Source organism: Rhea americana, unplaced genomic scaffold (assembly GCF_003343005.1).
Source record: "Rhea americana isolate MKP2758 unplaced genomic scaffold, rheAme1 scaffold_274, whole genome shotgun sequence".
NCBI classification, from domain to species: Eukaryota; Metazoa; Chordata; class Aves; order Rheiformes; family Rheidae; genus Rhea; species Rhea americana.
The window spans coordinates 897,693-918,050 of NW_028186395.1; the positions used below are offsets into that span (position 1 = coordinate 897,693).

General features: G+C 43.2%; 1 protein-coding gene across 1 annotated transcript in view; it reads right to left on the reverse strand.

Annotated features, from left to right (window-relative positions):
* The window catches only part of MTMR4 (myotubularin related protein 4), a 60,819-nt gene extending 40,479 nt beyond the window's left edge, over positions 1-20,340 (reverse strand). Inside the window, exon 1 of the mRNA XM_085308393.1 lies at positions 20,279-20,340. The gene's annotated coding sequence lies outside the window, so the exon portion shown is untranslated. The remainder of the gene's footprint in view (positions 1-20,278) is intronic.
* Positions 20,341-20,358: the final 18 nt, after the last annotated feature.

Consider the following 20,358-nt stretch of genomic DNA (forward strand, 5'->3'; position numbering starts at 1 on the left):
ACTCAAGGTGCCAGGCAAAAACTAAAAGCTACCCTTCTGCTAGCTCACTCCACCGTAACAGCGGGAGCTCCCACAGAAGGCATTTGGAAGGGAGACAGAAGCAAGACYTCTGGCAGTGTCCTAGGCTGAGATGATGCTCTCCAAAAGGCACTGAGAGGTCCCGCAGGTGTTCCTGGGATATACAGAGTAGAAAAGAGCCTTCCTCAAAATTCAATCAAGATTCTTTTGGATGGGATCAGCTGATCAACAGCTTCTCTCATTCATCCAAATTCTGCCTCTGTTGTGCTCTGTCAGCCCCCTAAATGGGATTGGTTGCATAATTAAACCTTGCAATTGGAAATGAGCTGGCAGTCACTCCTGTCTACCGATGCCATCCACACAGCTGTGCTGGCTCCCCACAATGAACACAAGCACCACTGAGATCTGCAAACTTAATCTCCACAGCTTTTAAGAATAAACAAGGTTTTGTTGGGGGAGATGGGCCATTGACCACTTAAGCATGGTCTAAAGATGACTTGGACATCAGCTAAATCAAATTTCTGACAATTACCAGCAGGCCAAGGCTCTAGGAACACTCAATGGCTTTGATAAGTTTTGCCACCATTATTTTTTTCTTCTTAGACCAAAAGTGTCATCAAATATGGATTTAAAGAAGAGTGTCTAAATATCTCACACAACATATAGTGGCTGAGAATTACTCCTTCTTCTGCCATCAAGGAATCAGATTGACTGCAAAAGACTTGCTGAACATCTACTCTGTGCTTTCTTTTCACTTAGGGATTTCTTTCCCAACGCAGAGTAAAGTGAGGTTTGGCACCTACCAGAAGAATCAGTTCGTCTTGAAATTCAATTTTTACTGCAAGTAAGAAGCATGTAAATCTTTCAGCTTTTCTGTGTAATGTTGGAAGGAGTTCTCCCCACGTTCCTCTACTTCTTTTCAAAGATTGCAGCTGTGCTGTTAGGTAGAAACAACTATCTTACGCTTTCAGTTGATTTCTCATGGCCTACCATCTCACTCAGTTCAAAACAGCAGAGGTAAAGACTAGAAATTTAGAAAGGCTTCATACTTGCACACTGTCTTCCCTTCACATTTAAAAATAGATTAAGAAATTTCAGGAAAAATCTGAAAAAAAATACAATGGGATCAACCTTTTTCTGAGAAAACAGAAAAGCTAAGTACTGCAATATCCCTTTTCAAATCTAGCCTCTTCAAATAGAAGAACCATTTTTCTTTCCACTGTTTAGCAACATGACCATATATATCAGACTTTATATGAAGAAATGTAGCAGCTTACAGTTTCACTAGGAAGTTTCACTGAAACTGGTGACTTCCAGATTAGTTAAAAAGAGTAATTGGCAAGGGAAGTAAAACGTTAAGTAGGCTTTCTTCATTAATTTGAAGATACTTAAATTATTGATAACACTGAATGTCGTACAGTATTTTTTCTACAGTACTCTTTGTACCAATTTATAAAATCTTTGCTAATGGCTACTTCAAGTTTCTCACTTCCTCTCCCATACAGAAAAAAGTTGATAACTACTATAACTCAAATTCACTTTGGCTACATCATGTTTTAGGATGTTCTTCCTCTCCCTCCCATCCCCCAGGCTATTCTTGAAAGCAAGTTGCCCAAGAGGAAACCAGTTCGTTGTGGACGAGACTCGAACTGCGTTAGCTAAGCACGCAGGAATGCCGCGTCTCCTCCACCCCCAAGGGTTTCCTAGTCCCTCGCTCTAAGACAAGCCAGAACAGCAAAGCAGCTAAAGGGGGTTCTGTGGATTTATGAGGCGATGGAAACCAGTAGATACCACAAAAATCCAAGTGCTACTCACACTGACAAGGAAAGCCTAGAGCCTCTTGCACTACCAGAACTACATCAGGCACAGTTAACTACTAAGGGTGCTCTGCTGAAGCCCTGGCAGCTAACTTCACTCAAGTACTTCTGCAAATTCATATTTCCCTCTGCTGACATCCCAAACATTCCCATTTAAGTTCTCCCTACTTTGAAGTTTACTGGGTGCTCTTTCTTCAAGAGGTGCCACGTTTGACTGGTTCCCCATTCGGCTGTTGGGGTTTCAAGGCAAGTGACTCCAGTGCAGAACATGGCATCTGCGGGGTACCGCTCAGCATCTACTGGCCAACAAATCTCCAAGCAGGTTTGGAAGACCTACCATCTCTCATATGAAAAGTCACACACTCARTATTGCAACTGCTCATGCAACAGTTTCCCATGAAGATTTTGGATTCTCCTCAAATCCTGCTTATATGAACAAGACCAGAAACGCCCCTAAAAATCTCAGTCATAGGTTTGTCATATGCTGGACTCTACCTCTGATGAGGCCCAAAGAAGGTGGAGGTTAAAGCTGCTGCATCCAAGTGAAGATGGGAGAAGAGACAGGGAGAAAGACATGGAAAAAGAGATAAAGCTAGAGAGAAATTCAAAGAGCACAATCCCTTTTCACAGATGGACTAAAACCAACCCCCAGAGTCTCATGCTATTCTTCTGCTGTCAGCACACACTTGTGAATCGCTGGCAAAGCATGGGTTTCACACCCCACTAGGGGTGGCCCACTTTAGATGACAGCTCGCTGCTGCTCTTCAATCACTCAAAGAGAAGCGCAGGATGGGGCTGAAAGTGCCGACCCTGCTGAGGGACCCAGAGGGTGGCATCCCGATGCAGCATGACGGAACTGGGCTGGGGGAAGGAGGGAAAAGAATTCAGTCTGCTTGAATATTGTTTTACCCTAGAATCATTAATCTCAGAGCCACAGCCTCAAATAATAAAGCAGCTTCAGAATTGAGATTGCTCTTAACTTTAAATTTGCTCTCTTCTTAGCTCTCTTGTCCATGTGATTCACACACGTTATTGTGCATTTAGTTACACAACAACGTTCTTTCCTCAAGGGATCTTTGCCTCTCTYAGTCCAAAGCACAGACAGAGCAGCGAGGACCAAAGCAGAGCTGGACAGGGTAAGACAGTTGTTTGGAGAACCTCCGCCCTCATTTGCTGCAGAGGGAGAAGTGATGTAGCAAACACGACCCGGTTGCAAGAGAAGAGCCTTGACAGAAGAACCAAGCTCTGCCTAGAGAGCCAGTCCCACCCTCCTCGGCTGCGGCTCTGCTCCGGGGTGCTCAGCCAGCTACCTGGGCCAGACATTTCACAGATGATCATTGACTGTTCTCTATTTTCTGAATTCCAGCTTATGATCCAAACACCTGATTTGCAGAGTTCGACTATTTAGTTGTAAGTGAAGTCAAAGTGCTATACAAACTGTATGCACTCTGAAAAACCAAACTCTAAAAGCAAGCAATTAGACTGTCAAAAGAAGAAAAGAAAAAAAAAAAGGAAAAAAAAAAAATCTACTCTCTTCTCAGCATCCTCCCATCTCACAAAGGTACTCTGAAAACATCCGACTGCTTCACAAGCATTTACTTACAACAGCATCATAGAAAAAAGCTTATGAAAAGCTTAACAGTTCTGTCTTCAGCACAGCTTGGTTAACTGCAATGCATTAGGCTGAGGAAGCACTGAACAACGAGAACCGTATAGCCCCTCCGTACGAGCACCTGCCACTCRCGCGTTATGTGAAACAGGGACCCTTCGGGAGAGGGAAGTAACGCCTGCTACAGAGCTGTGCGCCTCTGCCTACGTGCAGGATCTTGCAGACACGCAGCTTTGGAGAGGTAGGGAACACTACAGCTGCCGCACGCAGACGTTACATCCTCATTAGCGCGGCTGTAATACAGATTTTTGGTGCACACCGCAGGCATAGCGGGTGGCCCCCCTCTGGCAGGAGACTACTCCATACTTCCCGTCGAGAAACCTGGTTTTAATTGCTTATAAAACTTTGCCAGTTGTTTACAGTTGGAATGAAGCTCTCCACACTCAGTGCTTGCCTCGGGCAGATTTTGTTTTAATTTCAGCTAAAACAGTTGAATTATTTCTAGTGAGTTTAATGGGGAAAAAAAATCTCAATGTTAAAAAGAAAGAAGAAATAGAAGACACATTAGAAGAAACTACCAGGAAGYTGATTAGCCTTATTTTGATTCCAAACAAAACAGAGCAGCCATCTCAGGACTCTCAACTAATTAAGAGGCTAAAAATATAATTAAGATCAGACTACACAGTTACATGCAGAGCAGATTGTATGGGACGACCTTTGGTATTTTAAGCAAAACTATACATGCAAGGGCTGTTTCTAATGAAGGCCACYAACAACTGGTCTTTGGGCAGATACTATTTATTTTTAGTTTTATTATTGATTAATAAGTATTAAAAAAAAAAGCTTGGGGCAGCAAGATTTAGGAATGTTACAGTAATACTAAATTACGAAGGGAAGTTAGCCAAAGTATTCAGATTGCTCTGCAATGGCAAGTGATCGGAATTTACATGCCTTCATACCAATATGCAGGTAGTTATTTAAAGAATAAGAAATAGCTAGAAGGTGGACTGCTGCAACACAACACTTATACGTTAGAGATCCCCAAAGCTCAGCTCAGCCTGAGCCGCCAGAACAAGGTGCTGGCAAAAAAAATCCACTGCAATATTACATAAAAGCAGTCACCAAGCAGAGGCAGTGACCTGACCATATCTCTATGCACAGCATCACTCAGGCCATGGCCAGAGCTCTGCCTCCAGGTGGCCAAATCTAAGACAGCAAGTTCAAAGCAGAAAGGCAAAAAATGATCCAGTGATCAGAAGCAAAACAAGCTTACATACACAGCTTTCTAAAGGAAAACTTAAAGACATGATTTGCTCAATATGTTTAAGTATTTACGCAACATACTCATCCCCAGGCAACTCTGCTGACAAGGATATAAACACAATCCAAGAGCAGGCAGATGAAGTTTAAAAATTGGACAAATTCCATCAAGCTTATGAGAAAAGCTAGTCTTTTAACTGCTCAGAGTATCTAAAAATGCATCACCTACTTTTCAGGTTTCAATTTATGGCTCTCCCATAGGCTTCAGAGCAAGCAGAGCTGCCTGCAATGCCCTCAGCGTACTCCAACTCCAGCTGCTCTTACCTAGTAGAATGATGATTTGTACATATTTCACGTTCAGAGTCAACCTAACTGTGAGATTTGGGGCAGGTAAGAAACATSCTCCAGGCGAGGAGGACTCTTGCCATGCCTTCGTGGCACTGCACATGGACTACCCATCTCAAGTACCAGGGAACAGTCCCACCTAACCGATTTTCAGACATTCAAGGGGAAAGATGCTGACAGTATCTCGCTTAGTCCATGGCACAGAACAACTTACTGCCTCAAAGCTGAAATATTTCAGCTTAACTAAAGCCATTGTGGCAGCAGGAAGAATACAACGGCTTGCAACCCCCTTTTTGGCCTCCCAATCTAAGAGTCAGTCCATGATGAAAATGCCTTGAGGCTGTTTCCCTTCATGTTTAAACAAAAACCTCCAAACAAACAAAACACTACACACACACACACACACACACACASASASASASAGAGAGAGAGAGAGAGAGAGAGAGAGAGAGAGAGAGAGAGAGGTCTTTGAAAAACAATCAGGCTCCTGCTGCTTTTGAAGCAGGAACACCTAGATTTTGAACAAGGCGACTGCACCCAAGAGATTACGACAGGACACTTAAAGTAGCTCTTTGCAGAAGAACTGCAGAGAGACACAGGGGTAAACTGCTACAGTCAGAAATATTTCTTTCTATGCAGCACCATCCTAAAGCACAAACTTGTCTTTTGGCCCTTAAAGCATACAAAGGGGCTTGGATGGTGAAGGTGACCAGCGCACCAGCTTCTGAGTGGACACAGACAAAACAGTGTTTGGTCAAACCCAGAGGAGAACGGTGCAGGAACCAAGCCCGGAGGAGACCACAAGGATTTTGTTAGCAATTTCAGCTGTGCTGGTGGGCTGAAGAKGCCAGGCTAGGAGCAGAAATGACAGGCAGGAGGCCAGCGTTGTTATCAAACATGAATGTAGGTAACATTGAGAGAGATTACCAGATGCGCCTCGGCCAAGTTGAGCTTGACTGATAGCTAAACATTCAGATGGAGGGAAACAGTATACCCATGCGAGGGAAACAGTATACCCATGTGTTAACTGCAAAGGAGGGTAGTTGAACATGTGCATATGGGTAACATTACTGAAAACACAGCCACGTAAGAGCCTCAGGAAGCAAATATCTAAAGGAAGTCCTGAAAGAACAAGACTGTTAGGAAAAAAAATGGAACAGGGAGTTCAGGAGAAAATTGTAGAGGAGTCAGATACCTCGGCAGGTCAATAGCATAAGGAAAAAAAAATCCTGTTTTTTTTGCCAAGTTCAAGATTTTTGCACCAGCGGTTCTGGTACAGTGGGTAAAACTTAAGATTGAAGAGGTGAGGGACTTTAGTCTGAACAAGCTATATTAAATGGACTTATAAAAGGAAGAAAAAAAATCATAGCRGGGTGAGTAAGAACAAAAGTGAGCTCTGTTTTTTAAGAGGAGAAACTGTACAGTACAGGGAAAGATTCAGAGTAGTACAAGAAGTTAAGAATAAGGTTAGGGGAGAAAAGCAGTGTAACAGAGGAAGAGGCAGCTTAGGGTCAGAGGAAAGAGGAAGGATGAGGAGAATGTGTGTCAACGGTAAGAAAAGGAGAAGAGCATTGTAGGAAATGCTGTGAGACAGAAGGGGATGTTGACACACTATTTTGTCTTTTTTTCTCTTGGAAGAAACTAAGTTCTCTGCAAGGAAAAAAAAAAAGATGAGGGGTTTCAAGAAGTCAGAAAGATTCAGGGAGCAGATGAGAACATGGGTTTTGGGCTTGACGAAGGCAAAAAGCTTGCTTAGGGAAGAACAGAGCAGAGCTGAACAAGAGACTCAAGCATGTAACACAGACGACAAGCCTGGTCACCCAAGTGCTACAACAGATGCTCTGCAGTCAAAGCGAGAACAAACGCAAGAAGTTTTGACAAAGCAAATGTATGGCAAGAGAGAGAGGCTTGAGGTAGCAGAGTTTGGGAAGAACAAGCAAAAAACCCAGAAGGCAGAGATGTTGATGGGCAGAGGGGACAGAAGGTCTTCCATGAAGTGAGTTGGGATGAACAACACTGGGGCAGGGAGCTGCACTAGGGCAGAAGCAGTTTCTGAATTTGTGCTGGTGAAAGCTGTAGAAGTGAGGCTAGAAGAAACTGAGGAGAGAGCCAGCCACTGAAGGAAAGAAGGCTTGACGCTGGCATATAGAAAAGGGTGTGGAGAGAGCTGGAAAGGGAAGCAGACAGACAAGATTAGGGCTTCTGGGAGGAAAAAACACCAAAATTTGAAAAATGCCTAACTTGACAGGCTGAGCCCAAGATATGCATTTAGTGAAGACTTTCTATCAATTCCTCTATGCTTCAGGACCAGAGAATAGCCTAGCTTTGGAATACTACCAAAGCAGCCTCAGGATGACTTAATTTCTATCTACTTAATTCCTGAAACAATGAAAATAAAGAGGGGACATAGGAGAAAGAGAGCCTTCCAGCACCTCCAGGCTGCAGGAGATTTTAAGTCTAGTTTTTCCTCCAGCACYATCACGCTTGTCCCAGCCTTTCCTCTGCCAAGGTCACCCTGCAGCATCTCACTGATGCCAGGAGTCAAGGAAGATGGATACACGGAGGAGCCAATACACAATCTATATCCATGTGCAAGGCTGCAAATGCAATGGCAAAGTCTGACAGGGTCTGAGGGCATCTCAGCAGAGTACAGCAATGCCACCTGGGCATGAAAAAGGTGTACATGATTACGAGGGGAAAAAAAAAAAAAAAAAAAAAAAAAAAAAAAAAGAGCTCAGTGCTTTGCCAGAGCCCTAACACCCTAACAAGTACTGCTATCCACTGCTACAATGATCTTAAGTGCAATTAAGTTTAGCAGTGTGCCTGCCTGCCAGCCAGCCAACTCCACTGCTTACATTAATGACAGCAAAATCACAGTCTCAAAGGGAGACTAGTAACTGCAAGAAAGCCCTATATACCAAAAGCAAAGACAGTTTGCATATGTTACTTAAGACCATGTCCTTACTCTTAGGAAGGATGTGGCCAAGAGGCCGGGGTGGAGGGGAGGGGATGGGACAGGACAGCAGGTGACACCAGGTGGCAGCAGCACATCAGGGATGCTCCCCTGCCAGGTCAGCCTGTCTCCTACTTAATCTTTCTGACAAACTGGCAGACAACAGGGCCTGGCAAAGGCTCTGTGCCATGCCCCCCACACTGTCATCACTGCCCGGATGCCCAAATTGAGACAGAGCCCTCACTCATTTCAGTGGGACACAGAGGAACTCAGGTCTTATCACCACCTAAAATCACAACTGTTTTTTTTTTTCTACCAATAATCCCATCCCTCCTATGTCATCCCCATCCACCAAACCTTCAATCCAGGTCAGGTAGAGAAAGGATTTGAATCCCAGGCTTCGCTTTCAAGCTGAACTTTGTAATCACGGGACTGAGACAGGAAGCACAACTCCGGCAAGCTTTTCTAAAACCCTGAGTAACCCTAGCCTGCTGTTCTCCAGTTTTGTTTGCTTTTCTTTAAAAAGCAGTTGGGACACTTCAAGTTACAATTAAGCCTTTATTCAACTACAAACAATTGCCTGGTCCCTACCCAAAGCAGCGCAGATGGACGCATCCCAGCCGTAATCCAGGCTCCTGCCCACTCCGGATCCTCTGCCTGCAGCCCTAGAGAGGTGCCCGGGCTCCTAGTCTGCTGACTCCAATTTGCTCAAGACAGAAATGAGGGACCCTGCTACAGCAATTAAGCTACTACCCTTAGGCTGTTACCATGGAGGACCCAAGGGGGTTCCTCACAGGGTGGGCTGTGAGGTACAGGCTACCCTGCACAACAAAAGCCACTCAAAATGCCCAAGGAAATATCCAACAGGGAGAAAATGCTGCCTCTGGCAGCAGCGCAACCTCTCTCCACACTGCTGCGTGTTTGGATTTTAGCTCAATCTCAGGAAGGAAGAAGCAGTGGCTTCAAGGAAATAGTGCCTGCACTATGGAGGTCAGATCCCAGGTCTCCAAGCTGGAGAAACACTGTTTAAATAGGTCTCCAGGCAAGTGTTCATCTCTTCTGATGCATCAGAATTGTTAGCATTTTAATTAATTGGTGGAGTGCTTTACAAGTGCAGTTCTCTGAAACAGTCTTTGTGATTGCAGGAAAAAAAAAAAAAAGAAGAAGTCTGAAACGTGTGACCCAATGTACCAGCACCAGAAGGCTCAGAAATCAAAAGACAGAAAAACCTGAAATGAGTCACTCCCTCCTCACCCACTATCACCCTCAACTTCCTCAAGCCCATCTCAAGATTTCTGGAGTACCTGAACTGCAACATGCTCACAGTAACCATTTGGACTTTTTTTTTTAAGAAGAATTTCAACTAAGCAGCAGCAATACAACTGTAGACTAGATGCTGTTGCTATTACAGATGTAACTTCTATTATTCTTTCACACAGAGGAGCAATCCAGGTGCATGAACATATCCATCCAGTATTATTTTAGCAATCTTAAAATATCTAAGGAATCTGCCTGAAGCCAGAAGATAGAGGACAGGACCAACGGGGAAACTATATCCTTTGGAAACGACATGTGGAGGCCAGGCAGGATGCCTAAGGCATCTGAACTGGTATTACAATAAACTCATACCTGCCTTTTGGCATGTAAATCCCACTTGCAATACACAACCTGTAGAAACTGTCTGAGAAAAAAAAAAAAAAAAAAAAAGACAGCTTTTACTCCAAGCGAGCACATATGCCCTGTAACAGTTTTGCAACACCACTGGGTTTCACTGACCTAAGACGGCCACACTTTTTCTAGTTGCGTCTCCTCAGACTTATTCTACACACACAGCTGATTAAAAGTATATTCCAGACCAAGACCTGTGTAGAACCATTAACATACAAAATTTTTAGGAGATCCTCTTTTCTTCCCACAGAAGAAATTGCCCTTGGAGAAAATGAACACGTTTTAGCTAGCAGAACAGAACATCAGGACAACAGAACATCAAGATTTCTTCTTGATTCACCCAACAAAGCAGTCACCCAAACCAAGCCCAGTTTCCCTGGCAGTGTTCTCACAACGAGAGGTACTGACAAGGAAAGGGAGACACTGTGCTGGTATCTGAAATGCTGAAGCAAAGTCAAACAGCTCAAAATGAAGCAGGGAACACGCATTTCTGTTGAATGTTTCTCTCTGCTTGCTATGGAAACCCAACTCCTCTCTAAAAACTTGCAATAATCACATCATTATTGAATTAAATATACAACTCCATCTTCTGTAGGAAGAATGCTCAAAAACATAGCTACCATCGTCCACTCAGAATTTCTACCATCAAGCTACAAGATGACAGATGATCACAAGATGAGAGGAAAACCCCTAAAAAACATTACTAAGAAGTTAAGAGCTCATTTTCAATGACACGTTCAAATTCTTTTGCTTTTTGGTGAACATGATTGATTGGTCCAATGGCCAAATCTGACAGTTCATGCAGAAATGCTGGGTTTGTCAACAACTTCCCTGGACATATATCACGACAAGAGCCTAGATGTTTGCTTTCTCTGTGACACTGCAAAGAGCAGCTTCTCAGCTTCACATCATCACTGATTCTATTCCCACTGCACATACGCAATTAACTTTGAAACCTTCAACTCCTGAGGCTTTTTCTGTGGTTGATAGCCCATCACTCTCTTCCAATACCAAGCAACATTTAACTTGTCCTTTAACAATTCCTCCCCCTCCAAATCTCTGGTTTTAAGAGGATTACATTAGACTCTCTGGTCTTGCATTTCTAGGCATCTGGATTCTTCAAAAATATTTGCACTTTAGCAATGGAAAATCATGTCAAGAAACTATCTTGCACAGTAACCCACTTTCATTAATAAACTCACCTCAAGCTATCCAGGCAAGACAGCAAATTCAGACGAGCTTAATTGCTACCATCTCTGCTAAGATGAGTTTAATCATTTCTAAAAATAGCATTGTCCATGATGCCCTCTTAAAAGGCACACAGACTCTTGGAAAGGGAAATCCCCAGACAATCAATAAAAGAAAAGAGAAGGTAATTTTTATATATAAAAGCCCCTCACTTATCTACAGTAAGGGCTGCGGGGAAAAAAAAAAAAAAAAAAAAAATCACACTCCCTGTCCCCTTCCCTAGTGCGAGCTTTCACCAGGACATGGCACGAAGACAGCCACATGACAAGCTCAACACTGGCAGCAACCTAAAGCATTTACACTCATTTACTGCAATCCATACAAACTTTTAACACTCAGAACAGAGACTTGGAATTATTATCTTAAATAACCAAGCACATTAAAACTCACCAAGGTTCAAATTCCTACCTCTAAGAGGTTTGGTAGAGAAGACAAAATACATTTGACTTACTACATCTAAACACAATGAAAAATCTCAGAAGGCAATGAGATATATATCTTCCTTGCTTGAATATGAAGAGGTCACTTTTTCTCCCCAACATCTACACATCACTGACGTGAACAGATGAAATCCCCTGCCTGCTAAAATYGGCAACAGATCTATCCATAATTTCAACTAAAGTCAGATTTCCCCCAGTACTGCTTATTTATTTCAACACATGCACTGTAACATAAAGCTAGAACACAGGTCTACAATACAATAGCTGTAGATACCAGCAGTAGTGAAAAACAGGCAAAACGGAAAGCTATTTCTTTGAAAAAAGCCTGATTCACATCACTCAAGAAGGCATCTTGCTTCCCATATTCTGTTGCTCCAGTAACAACCCTTTGCTGGCTGGTGGTGGGAACAACATAATGATCTGCAGTACAAATGCACTGGGATCCTGCATGCACACTGCAAGGAACTCCAGCAGGCGAAGGAGGTGCCAACTTTGCTCTTGCCTGCCTCATCACGAGTAAAACACACTGAAAATTTGACTTCCTCTTTTCAGAAAGGTTAGACTTACTGAACCTTTTCTGACAAGCTGAAGTCACTTCCTCTTGTATTTCAATAAAAGAATGACAAAAGCCGTGCAATATGTGGGTTTGCATACTCCTGCAAGTTCCTCTAGTAAAAATAGCTATTGAAAAAAAAGGAAAGACATTATGGAAGACAAGTTGAAGAAAGAGTGACAGAAGGTTTTACATTTTATTAATTTTGTGTTATATAAAACAAAACTGCTAGTGCAATTTAAAGGATAAAAACATTTTTGCTTCCTCTTTCACCTCATCTAGTGACAGCAATGAAAGCTTTGCACAYTGTTCTCTAACCAGTTAGGTCTGCACAGAACCTCTGCGTTGAACAGTAGTTTTATCCCATTAAAATAACCTTCTTTTACCCTCCTCACTGCACAAAGCTGGCTCTGTCTAGGATTGTCTTATCCAACATCCAAAGGCACTTGGCTACCCTCTTTCTGAAGGGAAAGCAGAGAACAGGCAATAGGAAGGTAGCTGTTTGCCCTCGGGCACACTAGGAGGGATGACGCTCCCAGCCTCCAGGAAAGGAAGAGCAGAGGTAGCAGACAGAATATATTAACTTTTAAAATCAGAGAAAGGAGAAAGAGCAAAGAACAGAGTAAGAGATTATCTTGTGCCAGCCCAAGAAAGTGCAAAGGACAGGAGGGAGGGGTAGGAATCATTTGCATGCTGGCACATATCACCCCTGGCATCAGCTCCCTCTGTGTCTCCGCATTCAGGGCGCACTGGCTGYGTGCCCCTACCGTGGCATTCCCTTCAGCAGCTGCCTGCAATATGTCTCCAGGCCTCCCTATAACAAGCACAATACCTTGGATGTTAGAAACTACCAGGAACGGTCAGTGACGGAAGTTAGCTACAGGCAGGAGTACAGAGGACAATTACCAGCTCTGCAGGCAAAGCACTGCTCACTCCAGCTCCCTTTCTGACCATTTATCTGTCTTAATGCAAGGGCTTCCAAGCACGCCTTGTTCTTCAGTACGTCCGTTTTCAAACGTCAGACTCATGCTCCTAGTGCAACTCCATTAAAATATTGCTTCCCACACCAAATCTGATCTCTCTTATCTTCTGCAAGCAGAAAAGCCAAAATTCCCCTCCAGCGTGGTTCATCATCCTACCAACCAGCTGTGCTGCAAAGAAAAGTATCTGTTCTTTTCAGGGTTGGCACCCTGATACACAGAATATCATGACACTATGTAACAACACAGAGACATCAGTGCTTAATGTTTAAAGAAAAGATCRGTTTTGCCCCAGGTCAAATCTCCAAAAGACATTGCTTTCCCAAAACTCCCACATGGTATTCTTACCAAAGACTGCAGAAACCCATTTAACAGATCACAATTGCTGGGCTGTTGCACAAAAATGAAGCTGTCACAACACGGGGGTTATCATTGCCAGGATCACAGCAAAGCAGTTGTAGCAACAACCTTGTTTAAGGAACTGCTTCCACTCTAAACAGAAGAGCRTTTGACACTGCTCCACAACATGGAGTTATCTGGTAAAGTTACAGGGAAAGTCGGGGACTTCCTCTTATGTCCCCTCGGGGATTTCTCACATAGCCTCAAATACCTGCGAGTCCCCARCCGCAGCCCCTTGCCTTTCCACAGGACCTCAAACAAGAAGACAGCTATGTACCTTTGATGAATTCCCTCTGTACATGCCCTTTAATTACAACTGCCACTACAATGATGCATTAAAGGTTCAAATCCCTCAGAAAATAGGGACTTCACAGCTTAAACAAGCACTTCTCCTTTGAAATCAAGGGACTTTCTCATCCCATTGGCAGTTAATTCCAAACACAACAGCCCAGAGTACATCAATAACACACATTCAGATCTCAACATCCTTTTCATGTCCCAAGTTAGAGGCAAAAAGGCCATTAAAGGAGCAGCAGTGTGGAAGCTGGAACAAGAGAAAATAAAGGATACAAAAGGACCTTCAATATTGGTTTAGCCTAGTGATGAAAAACTTCCTTGATATCTGATAATAAAGTTATTTCATAATTTTATAAGGGCATTGTATCACATGAGCACTAACACCTACCCAAATCTCACAGTATCTGAGCTGGCATCATTACCAAAATTCACCAACACTTGGTTGAGAAACTATCAGGTCAGCTAGGTCTACAATTTTTACATGATGGAACAGGTAATAATTCCCACTGATCTGAACTCCGTCCCTCTCTCTGGACAGTCTTAGCATGGTGTTATTCCCACTTCCTGCACAACCCCACTGACAAAACAAGAAAAGAGTCCATGGCATGTACGGAAAAATTCCTCCATGTATAGAGAAATTTCTTTTGCTGCAAGATGAGACTTCTGTGTTCAGACCCCTTTTCTCACACTTACTTGCTGGGTYTGCACATACATCCTTGACCAAATCATCAGTTCTCTGGCAAAAGTTGTGCAGAAAACAGTGGACATTGGTAGCTTTCCTTTCCCAGAGCTGTTGCCTCTGTCAGCTGTTTGCAAAGGGAGAGTTTAGAAACAGACTGCTCCACTTAGGGGACTGACACTTGTTCAACTCCAACCACCCAGCAGCCTGCCACGCTTTCCTCAAGTACCTTCACTGAAGTATTCTCAAAACTGAGTGCAGATACCTCCTAAACAAGATACTAAACAATACAGAGGTTTCTCTATTTCACATTAAACAGCTATATCAACATCTACCTGGTTCTGCCGCACTGTGCTCTGATAGTGCCGAGTACTACATGCTAGCCTTGCTCCAGTGATAAAGTGTAGTCTTGCAGATTACTTTAAAAGATTAGAACAACTATTCTGTATCCAGGCTGTACAGTTTAAATAGAGGCAACTGAATAGACTTACGCTGAATTGCCACAAGGCACTCATCAAGTTTGAGRAAGCTGGCTACTTTAACAAGCTTCTAGAACAAAACAAAATTCTTAAGCTTTCAAAAGAAACAATACAAACTGTATCCCTTGCTCCAGCTAGTTCTCATTTTCAAGAGAAAATATCAGAGAAAGACTGGCAAAGGTCAAGGCAATTATTGATTTTAAAATGCAGAAATGCCTTGAGGACCCTTACTATAAAGCTGTCACTCACAAGCAAGTACCATATCTAAGCAAGTTCTGCTAGAACGAACAATTCCACAATTTCGTTTTGTAATAGGGAATGGACAGGTTAAAAAAAAAAAAGGAGTAACAACTCCACTTTCTGGTAAATACTTTTTGAGCCATGCAATAGAAGAAAGTTAAGCTCTAGCGAACATATTGCTACGAATGTGGGCTTAAGTTCAGATACAGGACTTTGCCCCCAAGCAGATAAGTTGTGAGCAGTTTCTACCTGTGTCTCTGCTGCCAGCACTAGATCCTCCAAAGAGAGGTGGAGCTCACAGCAGCCAACAGCAAACTATCATGGCAAAAAATCACCAGAAGCAGCTTCTTGCTAAGTCTTAGAAAGGGGTGCCCAGCATATGGCCCATACTTTGCTATCAAAACAGTCCCATCAAGCTCACTCCTAGCTAACTTCTTTCCCAAGGATCAGATACATCTAAATTCTTATTACTACCCTCTCCAAGAATTCTGTGCCAGTCCTTCTTAGCACAACCAAATCTGCACCCTTGCAAGAGAACGCTACATATTTTTTTCCACAGAAAAGCAAATACTGGCAAAAGTAAACCTCTATTGTGCAGGCCCAGTACAGCTGACCTTCATRGGGTTTGCAGTGCATGAGATCAGCTGTATCAAGCATGTTGTTGAGCAAACACTCCACCTAGAAGATAAGTGATACAATCCACAAGGGAGGGAGAATTGTTACAGTTCTAAATCAGAGGCTAAAAGGAATAAGACAACTAGAAATAAACACAAAAAGGAAGCCTCTGAAGCTAGTAACTTAGTATGTGTTGAAATAGAATATACAGACATGTAACTCTCCTCTCTAGAGATATGCCCTGGGCAGGATTCTCAGTGTTGAACAAGAAGGTTGAGAGACGTCCTGAAATGAGAAAGGGCAGCAAAGGTGAAATAAAAAGCAACAATAAAGTCATTGCCACTGTTAGGAACAGGAACCATCTGTTTAGTTCTGTTTTTGCTATGTCCCATTAATATTATTATCTCCTTCAGGAAAGGCAAGACACCTCTTTCAAATATGCAATACACACATCATTCAGGTTTGCAGGAAGATATTGCAAAACAAATCCCACGCAGCACTATTAACTAATTCCTATGATTTGATCACAATCCCCAGTGAAGCACAGCTCCCTGGGGAAGGGGAAGGTCTTCCTCTAGCTCAGAATCAAATCCAAGAACAGAAATGGAGGCTCCTTGCCAAAACATCAATCAAAGGAAGGTTAAGCGTAAATACACAGGAAAGAGCCACCTTTTAGGGAACTGTGTTGGCAGTAACTCACATGCAGGTTAGTTAAGGAATCTCAACAGACCCTAAACCTCCAYGTGTGTCACATCCCCCATGGCAGCAGTAAGACTGACTGAACTAGARATGAATGAAGCAAAGCTGGAGAGAAACAGATTCAGGTAAGAAATTAGGGTGGGTGGGCGGAGTTTGGMTGCTCCATTAAAGACTCCAAGAACTTATTTTTTAGGTTTAAAGAGAAGGACTTCCCCAGCACTAGCACAGGTTTCCTAGCAGGCAAAGCAGCTCATCTCAAAAGGAATTCAACCACTGAATGTGTTTCAGTTTCATTTTGAACTTACGCTCCCTGTCAGCTGAGTTAATTTTCCTGCCCAGGCAAATAATCATGCATCTCTTTGGTGTATAATCRTAGCACAGTACAGTAGCAACTGGCATCAGGGCTGTTTACTCTCTCAAAGGCTCTGAAGCTCACTGAAATTCACTATCGCTGATGAAAAGTGCATCTTTTTTCCTTGGGCTTGGCTCTGCACCTTGAGGTGCCTGACGATGTTATATTTGTTGTGAAGGCTTAGCAGCAGTGCAGAGAGCAAGACAGAAACCAAATAACATTCACTGTAAAGTAGGCCTGAACAGGCATTTACTATTTATAAGCTAATCATCTGATCCCTCCTAAGGGAAATCCTATCCTTTCAGACTGCTTGAGAGAGTACGTAACTGTACAGTCTCCGTAGGATTGCTAGGAAGGAACAGAAGGGAATCAATTATACCAGAGTCGGGCGCATTCAAAGAGCAGGGATAGAATTCCTGCTTGCTTACTAACAGCACAGGCATCTTCCTGAGGAAAGAGCCAGGGATTATGAACAGGGATTAATTTGTTATGCTAATTCACTAAAAGGAAAGTAATTTTTTTAATAGCTCTCTTTTCCATTCTTCATCATGTAGGGAGAACTCCARTCTAGTTCTACAAATGTTGACATTTTCCTGCAAACAGAGATATAGAAAAGTCTCATGATAAGAGACAGCATTAAAAGCCAGAATCATTTCAACAAACAGAAAATGATTACGGAACGAACGTACGTTGGAGGGTGGGCAAGCGAGCACGGAGGAGAAAGGTATGAATTTTCATAAYAACTTAGAAGTTATTAACTTCTTGGGACACATTCATATCCTGGGAAATTGAGCATGATGTGCAAGTATACAACACTAGTGGTTTTCTCCTATTCAGCTTTCCCTTGGATAAAAATAATTCTAAGTTAGCTTATGCTTCTTTTTTTTCTTGCAAGATAATGCTCAGTAATTTTCAGTGCAACTAGATACACTCTTTCAATACAGCTACACACACACTTCAGAAAACTCTCAAGCATCTCTAGCCTCTTTTCTTCGCTTACTAGGCTTTTACTAAGAACATCACTCTCCCTCAGATGACAGCAGCATCTAAAGACGAGCTGAGGATATAGAACAGAAGCGCACACAGCTCCATCTTAAAAAGCGGGAAGAAGTCCCACTCACAACGGTAAACGGGGACTCCTCACGCATAACGTGGACGAGAGCCATCCAGGTCTGGAACCTACCTTAACCAAGCAAAGCTCAGCATGATACAGGCCACCAGGGAAGGAAAATCACTGCATACATCATCCCATTCACTTCTACCGGAGCCGGGACAAGGGCTACTTTGAAAAGCCCCAGATGAACAAAAAACAAAAGCAAGCCAGTGAATAACTTGGCAGACGAGGACAACAATAAAAGCTGTCACAGTCGCATCCTCCAAAGTCTCCATATCTTAGTAAAATCTGGTCCTAACGTTTCCCTTGAATTTGGGAGTCTTCCTGACCAAGACTGCTGAAGACAGACTGGACAGTTAACTAAGCAAGCCTCAGCARGACAGGACTGGAAGGATACAGTCACATAACACCAATGACACAACTGAGGAAATTTCCCTGTTCAGGCTCTTGAGGAAAAAAAAAAAAATCAAATAACTAACTGCCAGTGTAGTCACATTCATGTGTTCTTGCAGCAAAGGGAAAACCAGATGTTCCAAGAAATTAATAACTATAAGCAGAATTTTTTTTAAAAAAATCCCCCCTTCAGTCTTCACCTTAGCTTGTTTGCTTAGATGTCCTTCAGGGYGTTCACTGGAAGGAGGCTATTATGACCATCTAACAGCCTCCTGAGCAGAGCAGACCACAGGACTTCCCCAGCTACCAGCCTGCATGCAATACTTGGCATTGCTGTGTGCACATGCATGACTGTGTGTACACATGTACAGACATGGCACATGTATTTCTTCCTGAATAGTCTGTGTTTGATATTACTAGATTAAAGGCCTTATATCAGCCACAACAAAAATACAGATTGTTTGAGCYGAACTAACCAAATTATACAAGCTACTGTATCATACCCTCATCTCTTAGACACACAACATTTTTTTCTCGCCTTTAACTCAATTAACCCAATCCTCATAGATTGTCTCTGAGCATCTGTTGGCCTTCACAAAACACATACACATGTGGATGTAGCAGTGCAGGAGCACTTGCACCAGTGCATAAGCAGAGACAACACATTCACTCTTCCTTCTCCACAGTCACAGCTGGATATCTAAAGATCACATTATTGCGCCTGGCTACAGTCCTGCTCTCAGTGCTCATGGTCAGCACATTCTGGAACCAAACCTAGTCCSATGCAAAAGTCACTGCTTCCTAGGACAGACCTTACTCCTCCCTTGCTTCTCTATTCTTATAGCAGACTATATCTTCCCGAATTGTCTGCGTTTTCTATGACCAGATGCCAGGCCTCATATCAGCCACACCAAAAACACACATTGTTTGAGCCAAACTAACCAAACTATCCAAACCACTATATCATATCTCCATCTCTTATTTTCTACTTATTTTTCTAAAAGTAGAGTTGCTTACACGCTTTATCAGTTTAACCATATACTTTTTTTCAGATCATTCACAAAAATAGAGTAACGGTATCAAAACCTGATCCTTATTAGTCTATTAACATAATACCCCCAATAACAGGCCCCAATTTTTAGAGCTACTAATTTAGCATACTTTAGTGTGGGCTGTTTCAAGCTCATATCCTTTCAGCTCATTCAGCATGAAAACACAAAGGCACTATGCCAAGTACCTTATATAAATATATGTGCACTGTAAATGTATAAGTATTTTATACAAGTGACAACCTGCAACAACACTGCCCCCAAAACAAATCACCAAACTTTAGTTACCAGCAGTTTCAACCATCCACTGGCTTTGGAAAATTCAGAGAAAGCTTCTCCAGCAACTAGAGGCTTCTAACCAGCAAGGAACTTCCCTCAAATGCATTTCCCTCAAAAACAGCAACACTGGACCAGCAAGCTCAAGTGGGAAGCACAGACTGAATGCCACCAAGAGGRATGCACCATGAGATGCATTGCTGTCAAAATAACTAACTCCAAGCCATTACCACGGTGCCTACAGCTCGAGGAGTTCCCATCAGCCAGGTGCTTTCAGGACAGATCTCTGCACAAATTGCTTCACTGCCTTTAAAGTTATTTCCCAAGAAGGGCCATAGAAGTGTATTAGAAATGGAAGCACAGACATTTTCCTCCCACAGCAAGGTACACACACAGACAGCAAAGTGCAAACGCTCTCTCCTCTCTGAGCACGTCTTCACATTGACCTTTCAGCTTTAACCGACTGACCTGTGTTCAGACAAGGTTTTTCATAGCTTGGAAATTCGCCTTTCCCACAGCAGAGCGCACAGAGACTGCAAAGGGTCTCGCGAAGGGCTGCAAAGGCTCTAGACAACAACAGAGCAAGTTTTTGCTGCCAGCACCTTGCTCCAGAATCAAACCAGAGCCAGAACGAAGGCTGGCACCGCGGCAAGGTGCCTCCTCCTCCTCCTCCTCCTCACGTCCCAGCCCCAACTCTGCCCCGGCCGCGCCTCTGCTCAGGGAGACCCTCTTACACATCCGGCAGAAAAAGCCTTAAAAATAAATAAATACCTAAACGCGATTTTATTTACCCACCGGCTGCGCGCCTGGCACGTCCTGCGGCCTCCCTCCCCCGGCCCGCTCCCGCCCGCGCGCCCCGAGCCGCCCCGCGGAGC